This window comes from Hydra vulgaris, chromosome 12, assembly GCF_038396675.1.
Source record: "Hydra vulgaris chromosome 12, alternate assembly HydraT2T_AEP".
NCBI lineage: Eukaryota > Metazoa > Cnidaria > Hydrozoa > Anthoathecata > Hydridae > Hydra > Hydra vulgaris.
Window position 1 is genome coordinate 84,871,302 of NC_088931.1, and position 25,199 is coordinate 84,896,500.

General features: G+C 29.1%; 1 long non-coding RNA gene across 2 annotated transcripts; it reads left to right on the plus strand.

Annotated features, from left to right (window-relative positions):
- Nucleotides 1-1,059: 1,059 nt before the first annotated feature.
- Nucleotides 1,060-12,399, plus strand: LOC100210727 (uncharacterized). 2 transcript variants are annotated; one of them, XR_010642785.1, is made up of 4 exons: nucleotides 1,128-1,283; nucleotides 1,392-1,666; nucleotides 10,678-10,939; nucleotides 11,962-12,399. It is a non-coding gene; the product is annotated as an uncharacterized LOC100210727 (long non-coding RNA). The 2 variants fall into 2 exon arrangements; XR_010642784.1 differs by lacking the exon at nucleotides 11,962-12,399 and having other exon boundaries at nucleotides 1,060-1,283; nucleotides 10,678-10,972.
- The last annotated feature ends 12,800 nt before the right edge of the window (nucleotides 12,400-25,199 follow it).

Below are 25,199 nucleotides of genomic sequence, written 5' to 3' on the forward strand. Positions count from 1 at the left end.
ATCCTGTTTTTGTTCCTCAATGTAGTTCGTAAGTCCCTTAAATCTTAAGGACCTTATTGTATCTAAAGTTAAAAGTTTTGGAGCATAAAAAAAGTTACAGAAACCCATCTCCATCCTATTTTTTTCTTTTTTCAATAAAGAAAATTGGGAAATCTTTGACTTTCAAACCTGCATTTCTTTGTGGGACACTGCAGTGTCCCATGCATGCAAGAATGGTTTTTGACAACATTTCAACTTGCATCAGTTAACTGTTTGCAAATAATTTACTCAAGATCTATATTCAAATAACTATTATATCATCCTAATAATACGTCTATTTGCACAAATTTTAATCTTATTTTTATAAAGAAAGATAAACATTATTCGTGGTACTTACATACTTGCTTGCCATTCTCTATATTAATATAAAATATTTTCACATAATATAAACGTAACGCAATGCAATGTTGCTTTAAAAATTGTTTTTAGTTTTTTTTAAAAAGTTTTTTTTTAGTTTCCAGCTTTCAAATTAATTCCCATGCAAATCCCACAGGAAACCCACGTGGGATTTCCCATGTGTGTAAATACCATATGGTTCCCACATGTAACCCATGTGGGATTACCCACATGCGTTTAAGGTGACAAATTTCCATACGGATACCACATGGGATAATTCGTCCCACGTAAATCCCATTAATCCCACACGGAACCCACGCGGAACCCATGTGGGACGCGGTTTTATTTTTCACGAAATATCCGAAATAATACTTTATTTATTAAATCTTGTTTGGTGCAGTAGATACATTTCAATATAATGTCTTTTAACATAATGATTTTTTTAATATTAAAATAATCCTTTTTATACTGTAAAAAAGTTATTGAAATTATTCAAGGAATATTTTTTAATGTCCCACTTCTCCCCACTCTCCTCTAATATTTCTATTACTAATAACAATTCTTGACATTGGCATGCCAATGATCATGCATAATCATTGTATTACATAAGTTCAAAACTTCAAAGTTGTTTTAAATATTAAGTTGTTGTTTATTTAAATGTTTAAACAATTTAAAATGAAGTTTGCATTGAGATTTAGATCGTGTTTTAATGTCAATAGGCGCCTTGACAAAAACATTATTATTCTCTCTAAACAAATAATGTTAAATTAATAAATGTCTTTTTACCATTTTTGAATTAAAAATAAAGAGATAAGCTAAGAAGAGATAAAAAATAAAGAGAAAAAATCTAAAAAGCTTGATCAAAAGCACACACACACAAAAAAGAGAATGTCAAAATTTTGGATGGGGTAATCTTCTGATTTTTTTTTTTTTTTAACTATTTCAAGCTCCTATAAAGCATTATCTATATATATATATATATTTTTTTTTTTTTTTTTTTTAATACACACATTTAGGTTGAGAATTGCGCTGGTATTTTTTATAATTTCTCAAGTTTTGGGTTCTAACTGCAATAGACCAACTGGTAAAGATTGCTCTTGGTACAAAAATTGTTTGGAAAAAATAATTCCTTGTGGCTCTCGAGGATACGCATTAAACTATGCTTTAAGTTACTGCAATAAATACGAAACAAATCTTCATAAATTTTCTTCAAAAGGACGGATATGGGTTGCTGCAGTAAAAAAGTGTCTTCAAGTAAAACTTGCTTCTTTATTACAAAGCAAAGTTAAAGGTATATTTTTTATATTTTGGTAATATTTTATTTATTTCTTTTGTTTACTCTCGCGTGCTTAATACAAAGGAGAGGATGGTTATTAATTTCCGAAAAATTTTCTCACCCACCATAAGCTTATTAAAATCTCCCTCCTCGCTCTCCTCCTCGGTCATTTATTTTTAGTTGTTTCCAACAGCTAAACTCAAATCTCAGATCTGGACTGAATTTCCCACCTCCTTTTATTTCCACCCCGTTGTATTTAGGACGCCAGAGTACAGTTTATTTGCATAATTTTTTAACAATCAGAGATTTAACAACTTTGTAATGTAACTGCCATCCGTAAAAAGAAGTAACTTTGATAAATACATAACATTTCATTTAAATAATTCTAATTATATATTTATTATTTGATACTATCGAGTTAAAATATACAGATCTGTAAATCATTTTGCAATTAAGGTGTAAAATTTAGAGTGAAGCTAGAAATTTATTTTTTATTTGCTAAATCAAATCACCAGTAAATGAAATAGAAATAAATCAGCAGTGGCGTAACGATTATTTAAGAAAGGAAGGAGGAAGGGGGGGGGGGAAGGGATACAACACAAGATTTGAAATGAAGTTCCTTTCGATTTTGAGAAATATTTAAAGCGAACACGAAATAATGAAGGGGTCATAGCCCCTTAGCCCCTTTTCCCCCTTCTTGCGCCGCTATTAATATAAATTAACTTAAAATTATTTTCAGCGTCAGTACAATATGTACTGACACTGAAAATATCTTATGACACTTTACGCGTCAGCTCAGGTTATCCAGCTACTGGTAACATGTAATCCAGTACAAGCTGCTTCATGTCCTGCTGCCTTGTAGTATACGCTTTTTTAAGCAAAGGCTAGGAGAAGCCATTTCCAATTTAAAACACTTTATGCCTTAGAGCTCTTGGTTGAGTGAAGACTAGAGATGGTGTCTCAATAAAAATACTCACCTTGGGAAGACATTAAATGCATCCGGCTACTGTCTTGGAGAAGGCCTCCTAGGCAAAGACTTAAAGGGTAAAAAGATTCTATGGGTTGACCATGACTAGGCAACATTATGTTATTTTCTAATCAAGGTACAGCTCCAAAACTCAGTTTTATAGTTCTGAGGTTGGCTGGTAGTCAGGTTTCTTAAACTCTATGATAGCTCTCAGAGAGACTAATTTTATCAGTAGCTGTAAAATATCAGAGTACTAACAATGCCATGTTGCGCATAAATGGTGTCCCTTTTTTTACTTATGGTGTGCATTGTCGAGGCCACATTTGGAGCCCTTTATTACGGCTAAGGGTTTATTAATAGTAATTAGGCAATTGGTTTGGCTATTAAATAGTGCACAACTTTATTAAACAGTGCATACTACCTATGCTTTGAGTCAAGGTCTTTAACAAATTTAAAAATGACTAAAGCACCTAAAACTAAAAAAATACAAAAAACCATCGTCATTACCAAGTTCTCTAAACCTATCATTCACTAATTTTCGTGGTCTTCGAAGTAAGAACACAATCTTTCTCTTAGTTCTATATTGCTCTCCTTCATCTCAAGACTGCATTCTTTTCGATGTTTTTTCTGATCAAATTGACCGAGCCCTCTCTCTTTATCCATCAGCCAATATCGTTGTTGCTGGTGACTTTAATTCTCATCACGCTGAATGGCTTGGCTGAGTGTCAGTAACTCTGCATGCGCTAAGGCCCACAACATTTGGCTTTCTCAATCTCTAACTTAAATAGTCAAATATCCTACTCTTTCTCCAGACAACCCGAATCATTTACCTTCTCTACTCGACTTGTTTCTGTCAGTGCTCAGTTTCTCCACATTTATCCTTAGGTACTTCTGATCATGGTTCAATCTCTCTAAAACTATTATCTCACTCTTCTTCATCATCAGAATCCCCCTATCATTGTACCTCTTACAACTACCTTAAAGCTGACTGGAACTCGTTCCGTGATTTTCTTTGTGACGGCCCTTGTGTAGAAATCTTTTGTCTTCCTGTTGATAAATGTGCTTCTTACATAACTTCTAGGATTTAGGCTGGTATGAAATCTTTTATTCTCTTTCGACGATTCCAAGTCAAGCCTTACTCTTCTCCATGGTTTACTTCACATTGTGCTGCTGCAATTTCCAATCGAAACCCTTACTTCCATATATTTCATCATAACAATTCTTCAGTAAACAGACGTCTGTTTACTATTGCTAGAAACCATTGTAAAAAGGTTTTGTCTAACGCTAAAGCCCGCTATTCTCAGGTCACAAAATTTCGTATTTCATCTCAAAAATGAGGCTCTTGTGACGTCTGGAGAATTTTTAACAATATTAATAATAATATAAGTATGTTATTCCATCTCTGAATTGTTTGCTGAGAACTTTTCATCAATATCATCTCTTGATTCCACAACTTACGTCCTACCTGATATACCCAACAAAAAGGTTGATCTATTGCTTAACATTCGTATCACTCCAGCTTCTGTATCTAAAATGATTTCTACAGCTTGTGGTTCGGACAACATACCTGTTGTAGTCTTGCAGAAGTGTTCTCCGAGGCTGTTGTCTATACTTTCAAAACAATTTAACAAGTGCTTATCGGTGTCTTGTTTTCCGGCATGCTGGAAAGCGGCATCTGTTATCCCAATTTTTAAAAATTCTGGAGACCAATCTGGCTTGTTTAACTACCATTCCACTAGTATTCTTCCTATAATGAGCAAGATTTTTGAATCTTTAGTTAACAAAGACTTTATATCTCATCTTGATTCTAATAACTTACTTTCTGATCATCAATATGGATTTCGATCTTCTCGTTCTACAACTGATTAGCTAACTGATAGATATTATTGTGCATTAGATAAAGGTTAAGGCTATCATTAGAGAGGTTAAAGCTATTGCTCTTTACATTTCAAAAGCTTTTGATAAAGATTGGCATGCTGGTCTTCTTAATAAGCTTTCTTCTTTCGGTGTATCAGGTAACATGTTTAAGATTATTGAATCAATCCTTTCAAATCGTAGTACAAAAGTTGTCCTCAATGGACAGCACTTCTTTTCATATCCGGTAACTTCAGGTGTTCCTCAAGGTTCTATCTTTGGCTCTATTGTCTTTTTAATTTGCATTAACAATCTTCAGATATTCTCACATCTAAGGTGGCATTGTTCGCTGATGATACTACCATTTATTCTTGTCTTGTTTTGAAGCTAACACTCTCTGATTCCATGGAGGAGGCATTTGAGCTTGAAAAGGATCTTACTTCTGCTACAGCATTGGGCTCACAATGGTTTGTGAACTTTAATCCAGATAAAACCTAAATTTTTTTAGCCAATTGTAATATTACTTCTTTTTCTTTTTTATACAAATGAGCACTGCTCTAAAGAGCTAGCATCTTTTGTGTCATCTACTAAAATCCACTCTCGTGTTACTCGTCGTTCAATTAAGTCTCGTTCTTTTTCTGTGACTATTCCTAAATGCTTCAAAAGCTCTTATTCGACTAGTTTTTTACCTCAGTTTTCTTTTTCCTCAGTTTTCTCAGTTTTTTTCCTCAGTTTTTTCCTTCTTTTTCTCAGTTTCCTCAGTTTTCCTCAGAACATCAGTTTTTTGAAATACGCTTCCTTCATCTTGCTTTCCTAATTCATATAACTTACAATCTTTTAAGTTGTCTGTCAGTTGATATCTTGCTCTATAAATTTCGTCCTTTTTCTTCCATTAACTTCCAACTCTAATGGTGGTTGCTTGCAGCCTTGTTGGAATCAAAGACGTTGAAAAAAATATAAATTTATTTCATAGCAGATGGAAAGCAAAGTGTTTCAAGAGTGAATTTTAGATTTAGATTTTTATTTACATATGTGCTTAATGAATCATCTGTTTTCGTATTTAACTAAAGCTTTTCTTAAAAACTTTTATAGGTTTTCAAAACTTTTTTGTGAGGTTTGAAAAAAACTTCATTAATTTGCGAGCAAAAGTGTTTCAAAAACGAGTGCTTAATGTTCCTAAAGAACAGAATGCGTATTCACCAAACTTTCGCAACTCTTGCGTAGCTTAACTAAGGTTAAACTACGCAAGGCTGAACCTACGGAAACTGTAGGTTCAGCGTTGTTTTCGTAATTATTTGGTCGGGGAGACCGGGGCTAGTTGGCAGCAGGGGTAAGTTTTCGAACTGCGTTTATCTCTAGAGTCTTTTATCAAAAAGTGACAAAAACTACACAGAATCTTCCTAATTGACTATTTCATCATTCACTAAAGTATTGTTAGAATTCGCGCGTACGCATGGGAGATAGTAGGATCTATGTGTTTTTTGGAGAAAAACGTAACTTTTGGAACATCGCTTTCTTTTTACTTTACAAAAAAAAATAGTTAGTTGTATGAAAAAAATTATTGTAAAAGTTCCAGTCACAATTAGTTTATTATTTCCAGGCAGACTTTTTTTCAAAGTTGTTGTTTTTCAGGATCTATAGACTGTATATTGAAAAAAAGTTATATTTTCAAAAAAATGTGCTATAATTATTATTACAGAGCTCATAGATTAAAAACCAAGCTAACTAGCCCCAGTCTTCCCTACTATTAATATAACATAACATCTTATAATACAAAATAATAGTAACATTATTATATAAAATAAGATATTATAGTAAATTATATATTACTTATATTGCATAAAGTATTTTTTATTTATTATAAAAGATGCTGTATTGTTATGATGCAATTATGATTTTGGTAATATATAAAATTATTGAATTATTATATTAACAAAAAAGCTACTTTATCTTTATAAATATTAACAAAACACTGTACATATTAACAAAGAATAGTTAAAATGAAAATTTAGTTAATTTAATCAAATCTGGCGTCAGGCTCGATATCTTACTTTAAATGATTACTCTGATATAGAATGTGTTTGAAATTATAGTTTGTATAAAAATAAATAGAGATATTGGCAACACATTAACGATGATCTGTCACCAATCACGTTGAGAAGCAACCCGATTTCTTCAGAAGCAAAAACGCTAATATCAATGAGGCTTTTATCAAAGTAATTGGTATTAAAGAGTTATTGGTAAGAATTATTATTCAATTCAAAAAAAATTAGCTACAAAAAAAAAACAATCTTTTGAGCATCGTTTAATATGTTTGTTATTAACTGACTGTTACAAATGAAATTTTAAAAAGATGATTTATCGACTACTTACTTGAAAATAGCTTTTTTTCTTTTTCAGAGATGTTGTCAAAAGTATTCTAGATAAAGATTTTTATTATTTCTAATTCTGAATTAAAAAAGACATTGGAATATAATCCCAATGCAGGTTTCCTTTTTGCTTGTTAGCAGTCATGATTACATCATTTAATCAACAAGCTAAACTAGAGAAAATATATTTCAATAAAATTCATCAGGTAGATAGTGATGTGGAGAAATCCTTTGGTCATCTCAAAAACCATTGGAGCTCACAAAAGAGGTGGAGTACTTTAGTGCTCCTAACATATGCTCACCCGAACAATATGCTGCAAAACATGTTTTATGTGCAATTTAATGGAAAACTTTTACAACTGCTTAGGATTAGAAATTCCAGGTGACATAAACTTTGAGAGCAATGATATTTATGATTAAAAAATTGAAAGTCTTTATAGTTTTTACTAAATGTATATTAAACAGTTTATCTGTACTTTGTAACCTCTTTGTAGATTAATCAATTCTGAACCCCTCTCTTCCTCTTTTCTATTTAAAATTATTTTCCTGTTTTTATAATAACATTGTTTAAAAAATAAATATTCAATAAAAAGAATTTAGATTTTATAGCAGCGTTTTATAAAAGTAATATTGTCATTTTATTAGGCTGTAAAAAATATAGCCCTAATAGCACATTTTTTTGAAAATATAAAGTGTAGTCTCAAAAAGTATGAATTTGGGTAACTTATAAAAGTTGCATTCATGTACAAAAAAAAATAAAAAATTGCGCTAACTTACCCCACCACGGGGTAAGTTGCGCAAACTATAAAAATGATTATTAATGTACTATTAAGACCAAAATTGATAGAAATTTTTTTACTATCAGTTTTGGCAATAATTTTAAGCCAAAATGTAAATATTACTTTAGCTGGTACCAAATATTATTACGTATAACAGCCAAAATAGTAGCTCACTTTTTATCTGTGAAAAAAAAACAAGAATAAATTTTTTCCATAGTGTTAAAAATTTAAAAAAAAATTAATTTTATAAAAATATATATTTTTTTCTATAATAAATGCCATGAGCCAACTTACACAGTCAATACACAGTCTATGGATCCTGAAAAACAACAACTTTGACTGTGTTTAAGCGACATTTCTTATTGTACGTAAAATTTTATAATAAGTTATAAAACATCAAAACAGCATCGTACTAACTAATTTTTCTTTTTTGTGATATTTCGGTCTAATTTGTAACAATATAAAAAACCGTCACAATGTAAAGTTTTAAAAACCATAAAGAAGCCAATTACATAAATACAACCATAAATACAATTACATAAATACAACCATGAAGAAGCCATTACAAAGACGACGTCAATAAAAATTGTTTTGTTTTTTTATGATTTTTTTAATAGTGGTCTCTATCTGTTTGAAGCAACTTTTACCCCGTTAACTCTGTTAAGCAAAACCAGGTATTGTTTAACCTCCTGAGGTGTTTGCGCATAGTTAATTTCAAGCGATTCTCTTATTTTCCTTTCATTATAGTTGTTATTTATAGATAAAGTTTTTGGGTGCAGCCAGTCGAATATTCTATGGCATTCTTTGCAATGCTCAGTTGCTCCAGAAGCATGCCAATTGCCACTCATGCTATTAGTTTGGTGTTCTATGCATCTTTGCAAAATTCTCTTTTTTGTTTCCCCAATATTAAATCCCCCACATGAACACGTAAGCTTGTACACCCCAGGGTTGCTGTTTGGCATTACACTAGATTTGTTGTTACAGAGAATTGTTTTTAAATTAGGTAGTGTTGTAAAAATAACTTTGACATTATGTGTTTTTAGTGCTTTTCATAATTTCGGTCCAAGTGTTGATAGCCAATGTAGCTTTATTATCGCAATATTATTTTCTAGTTTTTTTTCAACTTTGTTGTTAGGATTGCTTTTACTTGAAAGGTAATACGCGGCAATTGTTTCTAGATTTGATCTCTCATGACCGTTTACAACAAACATATCTATTATAAACTGAATCTTGTTGTTAATGTATTTTTCGGAGCAGATTTTGGTGGCTCGTGATATGAAACCTTTAAAAACTCCAATAAATAGTAAATAATTGTAATAAAAAGTAGTAAAGTAATTAAAGTAATAATTGCAGGGTTGATACTTGAGTCGGGTTTTATTTGTATGTTTGTTATTGCTTCTTTTCGGTGCACTTTGAAATCATAATGGTAATTATTTGTGTTAGTTTTTTTTATATTTAAAAAATTTAGTTCTCTTTGATCATTTTCAACCTCTGACGTGTACTGAATATTGGAGTCTTGTTGATTTAATAAAATAAGAAATTTGTTATGCTTTTCAACTGATTCAAGTCTGGCATGGCTATCATCAACATACCTCCGACAAGATTTTGGTAAAAAAAATTTAATTTCTGCAATATGTAGAATTCTTGTTTCTAATTTTTATAAAAATGCCTCTGCAATAACAACTATCAGTGATAATCCAGTCGGACCTGAGTTAGGTATGGTTCTAATTTCATTTTTATACAAAAAATAGCATTGACTAAGACATAGTTCTATTAATTGGTGGATGTCAGTAGGTGTTAATTTGATGCTTGTTTTAAGATCAGTTATATCATTGCTAAGATAATCAATTCTCACAGGTATGGCTTTATCAATTGGAATTGATGTATACAAAGCTATTACATCATATGATACTTGAATTTTATCTGGACTGACACACCAGGATTTTGCTTCGTTGACAAATGATGTAGAATTCAACAAGCGTGTTTTGTTTAGGGTAGGCTGAATAATTTTAACAAGATATTCTGAGGTACCATACGGAGGAGTGCCAATGGTAGAAACTACTGGTCGAATTGGATAATTTTTTTCCGGCTTGAGAGCTTTTATAACGCCGTAAAGTCGTGGATATAATCAGACGGATATAATTGGAAATACGTTTTTTTATCAAATTTGTTTTCTTTTCTTAATTTGCACAACAATTTCTGGAACGTTATCATAAGTTTCTGGGTAGGATCATAGCCTAATATTATTGAGTTATTAACTTCTTCATCAAGTTTCTGAAAAGCATCAAACTCATTTATAATGACTCAATCGGTGTTAATATCTCCATAAACGGTAATTATTTATAAGAAGGTGCAAAGTTAGGACCCAAATTTAAAACAACTTTGAAAAAAAGTCTGACTGGAAATAATAAACTTATTGTGACTGGAACTTTTACAATAATTTTTTTCATACGACTAACTATTTTCTTTGTAATGTAAAAAGAAAGCGATGTTCCAAAAATTACGTTTTTGTCCAAAAAACATATAAATTCTAATATCTCCCATGCGCATGCGCGAATTCTAACAATACTATAGTGAATTACGAAATGATCAATTAGAAAAGTTCTGTGTAACTTTTGTTTCTTTCTGATTTAAAAAAATTTGGTGAACACCATTTCAGTTTGGTGAATATATATATATATATATATATATATATATATATATATATATATATATATATATATATATATATATATATATATATATACATATATATATTCACCAAACTGAAATGGTGTTCACCAATATATATATATATATATATATATATATATATATATATATATATATATATATATATATATATATATATATATATATATATATATATATATATATATATATATATATATATATATATATATAAATATATATATATATATATATATATTCGACTTTATTCGTAGATTCGTCTCTGTGTGTGTGTGTATACATATATATATATATATATATATATATATATATATATATATATATATATATATATATATATATATTTAAAATAATTTTAAATTTTAGGAAAACTCAATTGCGCTTTTATTAAGCAATTTGCTTTTCATTCGCATTTACCGTGCTACGTTGATCCAACTGGTTTTGGAACGTATTCATTCTGTAGCTTAAGTGTAAATGACAAATATCAAGTTGTCAACACCATCAAGGGAGCTTTTCTATCTGAATTTATGGCAAGTGTTAAAGGGGGAAGAGATTTAATGAACAAATGTTGGTTTAACAATTAAAAAAATTTATTTAAGTTGTACTTTGTAAACTATTATAAATTATGGTAAATATAACTTTTCATTATTGCTTTTTTTAATTAGGTTTTTTCTTAACAATTATTATGGTAATAAATATCATAAATTTTTACCAATTTTTACAAAGTTTTGTACCATTGCTAAGTCTTTATTATTATCATTTATATTATAATTGTTATTGTTATTGTCATTGTTATTTTTATTACTACTATTATTAATTGATGGGGGACGTCATTTAAAGAAATTCGACTGCTATTTAGCTAGTTGAACAAAAAAGTTTCGGTAAATAGAATCTTAGAATCTAATTTCTAATATTTTAAAATTTTAACATTTTTGATTTCCAACTGACAGTTATGATTTTTAACGAACAACTTTAACATTTTCATGTTATGTTGAATCAACCCACGGAATATTTTTTCGAAATTTTGATCGATTGAACTTTATACCTTCTGTATTTTTTAGAGTGTATTTTTGGGCGACTTTTGATCTACTATATTTTTTGATCAACTCTATTGTTGATATAAAAATATTGTAGTATTATATCTATTGCATCTAAAATAATGGTTTTCTCTAAGATTTCATTAAAAATACTTACCGTTGAGTTTCAATTTAGTTTGCAAGAAAATCTGTTTGTTTTTTTATTAAACTTTTATTTTATTTATCAAAATTAGCCATTATAATTTTTAGCCATATATATATTGGCCTTTTATACTTTTTTACATATCTTGGCCATGTATATTTTTGATCTTACATATTTTGGCTATATCTATATATATATATTTTTTTTTTGAAAAGTTTCTTATAAAAAATAAAAATTTCAAAACCAACTTTCTGAAAAGATAATGTTTTAAGTTTTGAAACTTATATTTTATAAAAAACTCAAATAAACAAAAACATCATATTTTAATCAATATATATTGAAAAAAAAGAAACTTAAAATATTTTCATGAGAATACCACATAGAAACCTTTTAAATATTAAAATAAGAAACAAACTTTATTTCATTTTTATTTCTCAACAATATAAATCTATTATACGCTCTATAATATAGTATGGACAAGTACCCATTGATCCAAGTTAGTTGCATTTTACCGTATCAACAACATGCAGTAAGAATAGTATTAAATAAAGATAACTCAATCATTAATAAAGATAGTTCACTCATGCCGAACCTTTGCTAAATCCTTTTAATACACTAGTATAATTAATAAAGTACAAATCAATAAACTAAAGAAACTAAAGTGAAGCGGTTTCTTGATGACAAGACCAAAATGGTTTTCTGCAAACTTCACGCGTTCTTTCATTAACAGCAAAACTTTTTGTGCTAAAAATTTTTGGTTATTTGTACTAAATAGTTTTGTTATATGTACTATGATTGATTTTATTTTATAAATTGTAAACGAATCAGTTTATACTTAAGATCGCGATTTTGTAAAAAAAAAATTTGTAAAATGTTTTTATAAAGAAACAAACAAAAAGCTGAAATTGACTTTTATTATATATTTATTTTATTCTATATTTATCCTATCATTTAATTTCATAAATCAACGAATCCTCTAGAAATGAATTATAATTATGGTATGACATAATTTGAAAACTATTCAGCTAACTAAGAGGACAACAAAAATAAAATAAATAAAACGGTAGCCTATAACTCAACCTAATTTTGAAATTTTGTAAGTCGTTGGTTATGACATTTTTGATTTTCAACCGACAATTTTTGATTTTTATATTTACACCTACTTAAAACATGTACTAATTATTTTGCAACCTACTAAATTGTTGACCTACTGTATTTTTGACCTACTAAATTTTCAACCTTCTGAATATTCAGCGTACTGCATTTTCAACTTTATAGCTACGCCTTTCCGATATGTATTTTGTATATTTTGTTGTTGATTTGAACACGAGCCAAATTTGATCAGCCTTGGAGCAGTGGTTGAAGCGCTCTCTTTAGAATCGGTAGGTATTTGATTGTTATTTTTAAAAAGAAAAATTTTGTAGTTTAAAAAAAAAGAAACGTTAAAAACACAGACCAGATAATCGGTTGAAAATTATTTATCTCAAATCGGTTGAAAATGAAAATCTATAAAATAGGTTGAAAAATAAATCGGTCGGAAACGAAAACGTCATGAATAGGTTGAAAATAAAGAAGACTATATCGGTTGAAAACAATTTAGGGTTCAGTAGGTTATCTGAAAATTAATTCCACTTTTTCGTAGATATTCATTTTGTAGAGCAACTTAGAAGGTCGAGATTTTTGTAGGTCTAACTACCTGATGCGAAAAAAACGGCGGAGTAGGTGTTTAAAAAAGTATTTGAAAAATATTCATTTAAGATAAGAAAAAAATGATGTGATTATTATATGTAAGGTTATTGATTATATCGAAATAACGTTTTATAAGTAAATAAACAAACAAAAAAATTCTATAAATACATCCGTAGAGGCAAACGTGAACGCCTCAACAGGCCACGCTTTAACATTGTACCAGAAATTTTCTAAAATTGAATCTTATTTTGACATTATATTTAAAATATTTTTTTCCAGTAATTTATCAATAATTGTTTTCTTAACAACTGCTAAAAATTTTTCTTAAATATAAAACTATTTTATAAATGTTGTATAAATTACAACACTAATTTATAGAACAATTTTCTCATAAATCATATGAATGGATTGAAGTGATGTTACGAAGATTGAAGTCAAAATGCAAACAAAGCATATAACTTATTTTAAGCAAATTTCAAGAGATTTTCAATCAAGTGTGTCTCAAAGGATGTAATAAAATGAAAAAACAAACAACAACATTTGTTAATCCATGGATGGATAAAACACTTATTTAATCCCAGTTGGCACATCTAGTTTCACTTTCGCAATGAAAACCTGTATAGACTCGTATTTGTCACGATTCAGGCGTTAACCAAAAACACGTTGATTTCACGTTCAGTATTACTCGAGTTTAACATGTCCTTTATGAGTTTTTAAATTCAAATTCAAATGTGTACTTTTATTACTGGTTACAGTCGTTATGCAAACTTAGTATATTGTTATACAATGTTTCCATAATAGTGAAACCATATCCTTTTTAATGTTTTGGTAAATATTAGTAGTTAACTACACGTAATGGAAACCCTAATCTCGACACATGTTATTCTTTTTGTTTTAGAGGGTTTTAAATAAACAACAGAAACCATGCGTAATTTTTCACAGAGTTATGCCGGCTGGGATGCTTTAAACCAAACCAAAAGTATACCAAAACATTTTTAAAAACTAAAATACAGTTAATGAAACAATAAACATTCAAATACTTTTATACCCTTCTCAGTTAATAAGACTATAAGCATACAAATAAGGTAGGTTCGGGTAAGATAAACATCTAGGTAATATAAACATCTAGGTAATATGAGCATACCAAAGATTTTTATATTGTGAGCAGTGAAGTTCAAGTTTTTGAATCGTTCCTGTTATCACCACATGAAGTTTTTAAATCGACTTTGTGCGATGATAACAGGAAGCAGTATAACTAGCGTAAATTTATACGCAGTAACTCGCGACTATAATCTCGCGACTATAATCTCGCGACTATAATCTAATTAAGATTTAATCAATTTTTTGTGTTGCTAAAATATTATTATTACACAAAAAAGAATCTGTGGCGAAATTAGATTTTTAGTTTTTCATAAAGGAAAATATATTAGCGAGAAACCCGTACCATTTTTTTTCGAAAACAATGCATAGGAACATTTATTTTTGACTTTATTATTTTATTTTCGAGTAACATGAGTGTGCTCAAATTGCTCAGTGTTTTTCATTGAAATTACCTAGTTTAAAATCATAAAATTGAAATGGTTTTGATTGCTTTTAAATAAAAAGAAGACATAATAAAATTTTTACTATATTAACAATACCAAATATCTTTCTGCAATTTAAATTAAAAAAATCGGTATTTTTATTGTTTAAAGGTTTGAGTTAATAAATTTGAAAAAATAACGAAAATTTTGTTGTTGTTGCGTAAAACAATCTAGTATTGCTTCAATAAAAAGTGGCCTAAAATTCAATCTTTAATGAAAAGTTTTGTTTATAACGAATCTATTAATTAGTCAAAATTGTCAGGTTGGTATTTTTTTTCTTAACTAACCAGCCAGCACAACTCAGAAAAAAGCTACGCTTGGTTTCTGTTAGGTGTTTAAAACCTTCCAAAAGAAAAAAAATACACGTGCCAAGAATGATTTAAAATCCGTGAAACTAACTATTACTATTACCAGTTAAAATATTAATAGTTTCACTGTTACGGAAAAATAGTACCATTTAAAAACAAATTTCTTTAATGAACGTAAAACCACTGATAAAAGCCTACGACATTTGTATTTGACTTTAAAACCTCAAAAAACATGTGTTAAGCTAGAGTAAAACTGCCCGAAATATTTACGTTGTTTTTGGTTTACGCCTGGATCGTGAAAAACACGTGTTTATACAGGTTTTAATTCCGAAAAAGAAACTAGATGTGCCAGTTAATGTTATTTTTTTAAGGTAGCAGATCCCTTTAAAATAAAGTTGCTTAAATTGTTGTAACAGAGCATCAATTGCAAATAAATTCTATTCTTTATCAATTAAATATTTTTATTATTATTTTGAAATTTTGAAAAAAAAAGTAACCAGGGAGTAGTTAGACATTTAAGCAGCCATTTTGAAAAATTTTCAAACAAGATTATAAAAGTTTGGTAAATGCTACTGACTTCAAATTTTCAAGGTATGTTAGATGAACTATTAACAAGGGTTTCAACCACTTTTGTGTAAAACGGGTAAATATTTCAAAAGATAATAAAATAAGATTTTTTTTTTAAATTAGTAAAATTAAGTACCTAAAAACCCAGACAACACACCAAGGAACATTTCCTGACAATTTCAAATCAAAATCTTTATTAGAATTTGAGAAAACGTGTTTAATGTGCTGCAAAGTATTAAAAAAAGGAAACACAATAAAAATGCTTTTACAGATTTCGTAATAAAAATATAAATAAAATTGTTATCATTCTAAAAACCACCAGCAGAGTATGATGTTCCTTCTTCATTTTCTTTATCTATGAATCCTTTTTTTATTGCTCTCAGCACCTTTCTTCTACTGATACCTGCTGTGGAAGTCTTTTTGGTCATATAACCTATTCGGGTTGAACTTTTTTTAATTGTCCCAATGTGCATAAATCAACCGGTTTTTATCTGCAGTTTTTTAAAAACTTCATATAGCCCAGTTGCTTTGTCATTAAAATCTAAAACAGCAGATGATACAGCTATTTCAAAAGTACTTCGGCTAACATAAACATCTTTAGGACATTTTTTCCAAATGAAGTTGTTGATCGCTTCGTTATTATTTTGCGTCTGTCCATGCAAACACTTGGATAATAATTCATCTCTGCTTAAATCTTGAAAGATAGGTTTTAAAATTTCTGTTATTGCTAATGGAAGATTTAATTTAGCTTTGTAATTCGATTTACCTGTTAATTTATTTGACTGCCACATGCACCAGCTGTTTATACATCGAGGACAAAATTTATGCCGTTCTGCTTCATTAATAATATTTGATTATGGAAAAATGTTGCCCAAATACTCTTTTTCATTTTATAAATGCTGTTGAGATTTTGTCTTATTGCAGGACCATAATAGTTCTTCAAAGTATTTATGGCTTTATCTGTTAATCGTCCTTTACCCATTATTTCCCCCCCCCCCCCCTATCAGACAATATATTTAGTTTCATAAATTGACGCAAGTTTCGCAATCGTGTTCCCATACACTTTTGAACATGCCCAATACACTCTTTTTATCAATAATAACATTAGGTCCATATGGTTCAGACTTAATAACATCATTATACGAGGATGTCTCCATCTCCAATATAAGATGTATACCTTAGTTTGTACTACTCCACAGATCATCCAAACATTTCAATGGCACCCACAGATTCAATTAATCCTGAAGATTTTACGTGGTTAATAAGACAATTGTGATTATTTTGCTAGTTATCATAACCAGGTTCAATCTTTCTTTTGTTCCAATATTCGCAACCTTTGCATTGTTTTGATAAAACAAAATGGTCTATACATTTTTGATTATTTGTTGATATCAAAGTTACAACACCGTTAATGGATGTATAACCTCTTTTTTGCCATGTACCATCTACAGAAACATGGCAATCAACAATACTTACATTATGACTGTTATCATCCAACAAAATAATATCATATGTCTCTTTTGCAGCATCCAACATGCAACTATTAGCTGCTTCAACATAAGCACTGTGGAGTGACTTTTTAATTTTACCATAGTTTTTTTTTGTCATTGGTCTTGGCATATTCATGCAACGATTAAATGATTTTATAGAAGTATAACCTTTTCCTATTTCTCGAAAAGCAACAGCAATTTGTGCATTGACTTAAATGTGTCTGTAACTTCGTCACAGTTTTTACAAAAAATTTCAAATTGCAACCAAAATCCCATTTTTTTCTTAAGGTTACCTTGCAAAATAATCTTATTTCCACATTCAGGACAACAAATATACTTACTAAATAATCTTTTTAAGATGGAAAAGTTCAGAATAAAGTTATAATTGTTTTCATAACCATCGTTCTTATCCTCGACGTTTTGAGTAGTATTCATTTTCGAAAATAACTTCTTTGCACTTGAACAACATGCAATTGATAAAGGTAAAGTATTTTTCTGTTTTTCTTTGCATGTGTACTGATTGCCTTTGAACTTATATTTACTTTTTCTAATCGTACTACGAGTCATTTTTTTACATATAAAATACAAACTTTAAATAAGCTTTTAAAACGAGCATGCAAATATAGTCAAAAGCAACGATTTTATTTACTAGAGTTCATGCTGTGGAATCTATCTTAAGGTTGTTTTGAGCCCTAGTAATAAAATTAAGCAAACAAGATGTTTTTAAGACTTAAATTTTATCCTAACTACTGATTAAAAAGTTAAAAACCTAACAACAAACCCGTTGCTATGGCGGTAACTAAGGAAGTCTGGAAACTGAGGTGCACTAAAACATAATTACTTAAAAAACTAAATTAAATTACAAGTAGGAGTTTTCATATTACTAATCTCTGTTAAATTCTGCATCGAAATCAAATTTTAAAAATTTTGTAATTTTTTTTGATTTTTGTGGGGGTCTGCTACCTTAAGCTATCTTAGAGTGCTCATATTACCAAATGGTCTGAGTAATATGAACACTTTTGCTACTTTTTTAAAACCTTTGTGTTTAAAAAAAAAATTAATGTTTCCAAATATTTAAACAATTTTTAAGTGATCACTAGTGATCCTTAAAAATTATTTATTGGCAAAAATTTTAGATCAAGTCTAAATATTTTTGAAAATAAAATTTTCGCCTAAAGTGCTCATAACACCTTAATCTAGCCTACTTTTATACCCATCCTAACGGTCTAACCACAAAGCATTACAGTTGAGCGTTTAACCAGGAACTTAAATCCTCCTTCCTATCTACGTTGTTTAGGCTAGACCAGAAATCGAACCTCGAACCTTATGGTTCTGAACCAGGGTGTGTATTTACTAAACTTTCGTAACTCTTGCGTAGCTCAACTAAGGTTACAGAAACCGTACGTTCAGCGATATTTTCGTGACTATTTGGTATTCACTGATGTTTCGCAGCATTTTTGTAAAGTTAGGGTCGCGTTGTTGCGCTGAACTTACGCAAAAACTTACGCAAAAAAAAAAACAACGAGCTGATTCTTTTTTTTATAGAATCAAGTTTTCGTAATTTTATAAAACAAACTTTTCTAATATTGAATTCATATAATTTCTAACAAATTTAAATTTGGGATTATTACTAAATAATAATTTTCACAGCTTAATAAAATGACAATAATATTTTTATAAAATTCTGCTACAAAAGCTAAATATTTTTTATTGAATATTTATTTAATAAAAAATGTTATTATAAAAATTAGAAAAGTAATTTTAAGTAGGAAAGAGAAAGAGAGAGGTTAAAAATTGATACTACCATTTTTTTTTTTTTTAAGATTAATCTACAGATATTAAGATTAATCTACAAAGTGGAAAAGAAAAAAAAAGTGGAAAAAGTAAACTTTGGCTATTGTTTAGTATACAATAAAACTTGCCATACAAACTTTTATTCTCTTCTATCATAATCACGTAAATAATATCTATTTAAAAGATAAATAATTAAAAATTTGTATGCGGTTACTGCAACATTTTATGGGGTTCAGATAGGACACTTTCAGGCTTTATGCAAACTCCCCATCAAACATTCTATAACGGAATTTCAATGGACCTATATAGGCATTTTGAGCTGTAGTTTTGCTCATCGATTACTAAGTGAACCATTAGTGGCAGCCACCAAAAAAGGCTGGCCGATGACTAGCCACTATTAACATGTCGGAAAGTTATCGGCCTGCCATTTATAGTGGATGCCACTAATGGTCTACTAAGTAACCGATGAGCAAAGCTTTAATGAACCGGTCTGGATCTGCACTTTGCATGTTCTTGCTATATTATTACAGAGTTATGCAGAAGTATAAATTAAGTTTTGCGGAAATATAAATTAAAAAATGTGGAGGTATAAAGTAAAACAAGAAAATCAAAATAATAAAATTTAAATAAGAAAATATGAAATTAAGATAAGAAGTTAAAAAAAACCTGTAATTTATTAAACAAACTCATTCTTTGAGTTTTTTTTTGTTTAGTATTGTAATTTCATCTTTTCTTATTTTGATTTTCTTATTTTGATTTTCTTGTTTTAATTTATATTTTCGCATTTTTTAGCTGATATTTCCGCATAATTTATTTTATATTTACACATAAATTAATTTATATTTCCGTATAAGTTAATCTATATTTCCGCATTACCCTGTAACTAATTGCCCTGATATTTGGCGTAGGTGTGTGTGTGCGTGCGTGTGTGTACGTGTGTGTGTGTGCGCGCGTGTGTGTGTATGTGGAGGGGCGGTGGGAGGAGCAAGCTTTTTATTGTATTTTTGTTACCAGAGTCCACTCACTGCCCTTTTTTTTGCAACAAAATCTTTAATTTGACATAAGCATGAACATACTTAAGATTGTAGTTTGCATAAGGCCTAAAGGTGTCATATATAAAATATAATAAAATCCTTGTAACATTCGCCCGTGAAACATTCGACAATAATTTAATGCCTTCAATTTGCAAACAAGTTGTTTTAACTTGTGTTCTTCGTTCAATGCCAAGTCGAATTTGGTTGGCTTTGTTAATTCAGCCTGGACATTGTGTACATCATCTTCATCATTGTCTAAAAGTTAATGTCATCTAGAATTTCTAATCCCAAGCAGGTGCAAAGGTTTTAATGCAAGTAAAATATATTTTGCAGTATATTGTTAGGGTGAGCATATGCTAGGAAAACTAAAGTGCTCCACCTTTCTTGTGACCTTTAATGGTTTTTAAGATGACCTAAGGATTGCTCCATGTCACCATCTACATTTTTACTTTCTTTCAATATATTTCGTTGTTTATACAGTTAAAAAGTAAAAATACAAAGAAACGTTTTCATAAAGTTAAAAAAAAAAAAACGATTTATTCAAACAGATAGAGACTCAAAGAAGATATTGATGACCAAAATCATCACAATCTTCTCATAGAACCCCTATTTGGGCTTTTATTAAACTTAAAGTAAAATAAATTTCGTTAAACTTATGAAAAAACAAGCATCTCTGTTATATATTTAGAGCAAAAGACAATAAATGGAATAAACTCCAATAAACATAAATTAAGTTAAATAAAAAATAAAACATAATATAAGAAATTAAGTTCAACAAAAAGATTTATCAAAAAGGTTTGTATATAAAATTTCAAAGCTTTCATTTGATTTCAAAGTTTTCCTTATTGTATGAAACTTAAATGAATTTACTGATTTCACAATACTGAAAGGGTTGTTTTTAATGCTGTTCCATATCTTAGGCCCTCGATATGTTATGCTGTACTCCATATATTTAGTTTAAATAATTTACGAGGCAGTGTATATGTGAGTCTCTCTCTGTTTTTGCACACTAAATATCTTTTTAAGTTTAGCAGGTTGTGTGCTACCTCATGCAATGCTAAAATAATTGATGAAGCTATAAATTAGGCTAAAGTATATTAATTTAAAACTTTGAGTATTTATGAATGGGCTAACTCTGTACATTATACCAATTGTTTTGTTTATTTTTGATTTAATGTATTTTATGTGAGGAAGCCAAGATAAGTTCATATCTACAAAAGTTCATAGGTATTTTAAAAATTCCGTTTTTTTAATTTGTCATTTATAAAGAGAGCTGGTAATTTAAGTGGCAGATTTTCTTTTTCTCCTTTTTTGATAAAATAATGTATATTGCTTTTTACCAGTGTTTATTGAGATATTTTTAGCTCTAAACCATTAATTTACTTTCATCAATTCAATATTCATATCTTTCGGTTTGTAAGGTAGCTTTTAACCCAACTAAACGTTTTGTTAGTTACACCATAGTGTTAACAAAATACATGTATTAACAAAAATGTTTATGTGTTGCTGTTTTTTTGCTTGTTTTTCAAATTATATTAAATTTATTTTTAGATATTTTGATTTCTTTTATTTTTTTAACATTTTTTTAAAGTTTATCATTTACATCGCTATTTACGCTGTAAATAGTATTTATAATCTCCATTAAAATTTTATTTTGAAAAAATTTTTTAAAATCTAACATCTGAAAACGCCATAGTTCCTGGACATTATCAACAAACGAATGTTGAAACGAAGGGCGTTTCAGCTTAGAGCAGATAATGTCACTGTGCTCCCCTGTGACCCTCAGGGTAAATTTTGGTTTGGTCCAATTTTTTTTGGCAATTATTATTGGGTTTTAGAAAGAGTTTTTAAATTCTTTTTAAAATCTTAAATGACTCTTAAGCATAAAAAAAATTGATTTACTTTATAAAAATCTGTAAAAATTATGACCAGGTCCCTATCCCTCAAAATATTGACTAATGTAATGATATAATATAAATGCTATATTTATTTTAAAATTAAAAAATAACAAAATAAAATTTTATTTTAAATTATTTTTTCCAAATTCTACAACACTATCCTTCAGCTGCGTTGCATAGTCATCATATTCTAACCGCCGTTTATACCTCTTCCATACTTGGTGGTAGTGGTGGTGTGCACTCTCTCCTGCTTGTTCAGTATACACACCCAACCCATATTTATTATGTTGGAGGAAAGGGTACAGATGGCAAATAAGTATATGAACTTTCCAGCTTACATTTAATTGATATTCAAGGCTATCATTCAGATGAACTTGAAGTTTTTGAAATGAATCTTTAATATCTAAGATTAATTCACACAAGAACTCTTTAACTTTCATCCCCAATCCTTTTGTTTTTACAATTGAAAGCTTTCTAGTACAATTAATAACTGGAAGAAGCTATCTTATTTTTGGATCAATTGAGGCTGCACTCATTAGGTTAATCTCTAGATTACCCAAAGTGTCTAAAAATCTTTGTGCATTTTTACCATTTAATCCAATCCCATGGTAGCCTCGAAACATGATATAATAAGTCTTTAGCGATGACTCAAACCCAGGCCACAGAGAAAGTAAAATCTTTACAAACATTGAAATGATCCCAATAAAAAGGTTAAGCTCTGGGGGTGGGATGATATGTTTAACCAATATTTCGGGTGGATCATCAAGGTAAAGAATTCTTGGAGAAATACAGTTTTTGAACTCCTTCATTTGCTTATATCTGCAACCATCAGCAACAAACTTTTTGTAGTTAGAGTCTATGGATCCAAACGTTCTTTTTTCACCACTTTCAAGTGAACATTCACACTCACACCAGAAACATGCAAACTTACCACTGTGGCTACTAAGACCAAATAAAGAATTCCCGCATTTAAGATCAAATGCCACTGAGTATTTAACATCCTCTAACCTCAGTGGAGCTAGAAGTATGTTAAGGTTTCCATTGTGTTCAGAAACATCTTCCACCAAAGACAAAGTTATAGATCTTTTTACACCAGCATCATCAAGCTTTGTTGAGCTTGAATGTTTGTCCAAAGGATCAAAAACATTTAAAATATTTTTTAAAAGTCCCTGTCCTGAATCTACTGAAATTCTAGCTATACTGGAGTAAGGATCTAAACCTCTCTCTTTCATCATGTGAAGAATAAGATCTGATGTATTCGTAACAAACATTAGACTACGAGTTAACTTTTCATCTCGTGACATAAATGTTTCAGTTTTGAAATCATTGAATTCCGACAAAGAATCATGTAACCTTTCCATTTGAAGCGTTATACTGGTATCAACCATATTTTTACCAAGGTTTTCATGCAAGTTACTGCAAAGAATCTTTGTTTTTCTTTTGGATAAGTTTAAGGTGTTTGAGAGTTTAATTATGGCATCAAAAGATAACTTTTTAAGCGATATTCTTTTAGATTTTGTATCTGGTCTTCCAACAACAACATTTAATGTATTTCCAAAGGTCTTAAGTGGAAAATTTTTACCACGTTTAATCTTTTCTCTCTTCGTTTTATTTTTGAGGAGGCCTTAAAAAGTAAAAAAATCATTAAATTGTTTTCTAGAAAAATATTTGTTTTTAGAAAGTTTGAGAATAAATTTTGAAGAACTTCAAATTTAAAAGACTAATTTAAGCACCTGAAGCTATTTGTTTACTACATACATGTCCAAGTGCTTTTGAATGGCTAATAAAATTTTCAACAGCTTGGCTTTTGCAGCATAAATGAGTTATTCCTTTTCCTCAAATTAAAAAATACACATAATAGGTACCATTATTTATTAGCCAATTAAAGTTCATAGTAAAAACTCTTTTAATATTTGTTGTATTAGCTTAATTTATGTTGTAATAGTTTTATACCCTTTAATTTTTAATAAATAGTTCAATAGTTATCAGTAATTCGAGAAATAAACCTATCGGCTTAAATTGTTTATGTTATATATATATAATTAAATTATTGATGTAAAAATATACTTACCAATAACTTACTGACAGCATATTTTCTGCAGTTTGGTATCACTTTCTGTGTTTCTATCATTGATTGGAACAAGCTCAGTTGCTTTTTGTTCAATATTTGCTGTTCTTTTTAATTTTTGTCGATCAATCTTAATAAAAACATAAAAATGTTAAATGTGGTAAATTTTGATTATTCTTTAATAAAAGTATAAAATTTATTACAAAATTAAAATATGCTTCATACATTCAGAATGTAAAACTATAAAATTTTAATTTTTGGAAAATAAATACTTTTCTATTTTTACATCTTCTTAATATAAATAGCTAAAACATAGCTACGATGCATTACTTATGTTTTATACTATTTTTAAAACATTAATTCTGTAATTAATACCTGTGATGTTTTAGCTATGCACTTCCCAATTTTTTGTGTTTCTGCCCCGTTTAACGCATAAATGTTTGTTGCACATGATGAGCATATAACCTTTAGACAATATTCCTTCTCCACATCATACTCTCTCCATATTAGGTTTTGAGTATGTTTTTCAATACCAAGAGTGATTTTTTAAACTTTGTCAGTCCGTTTACCATATATCTCCAATGCACATATTGTGTTTAAACTTTATGCCATTTTCCACAGAACTGCCTGAATTTTCTAAATACTGTTTATTTTTTTATTTTCTAAAATTTTTCTAAATACTATTTACTGCAAAAAAAAATAAAAAAATTTAAAAACTAATTTACAACAATTAAAATGTAAATATAGTCATGTTGCAGTTGGTTAGAATAAAGAAACTTTACTTAGTTCAATTTATGATATAATTTTATTTCAACATTAAAAATTCGAAACGAAACAAAAATTTACCATATGGACTATCATTAAATAGTTTAAATAAAACATGATAAGTTGTTATTAAAATTCTATGTTGATTTAACATATTTTTATATATACTGTTAAAACTTTATTTATTCTCCTCATATATCATTATTTTCATATGAAAATAATGATATCTGAGATATGGAGCACAGTGACGTCTGCAGTTACCTATTATTCAGAAGACGAAGGAACAAGTTATGATATATGGAGCACAGTGATGTCTGCAGTTGATATATTGTTCAGCAGACGAAGGAACAAGTTTAATTTATTTTATCTAATACTTTCCGAAATTTCCTGATTCCAAATAGAGAACCCGCATATTCCTACTGTGTTTTGAAACATTTAAAAACGATTTTATCGCACTTTTTCCAATTATATCTAGCTTTTTCATCAAAGCAGAATTATTTCCACATAGCTCCA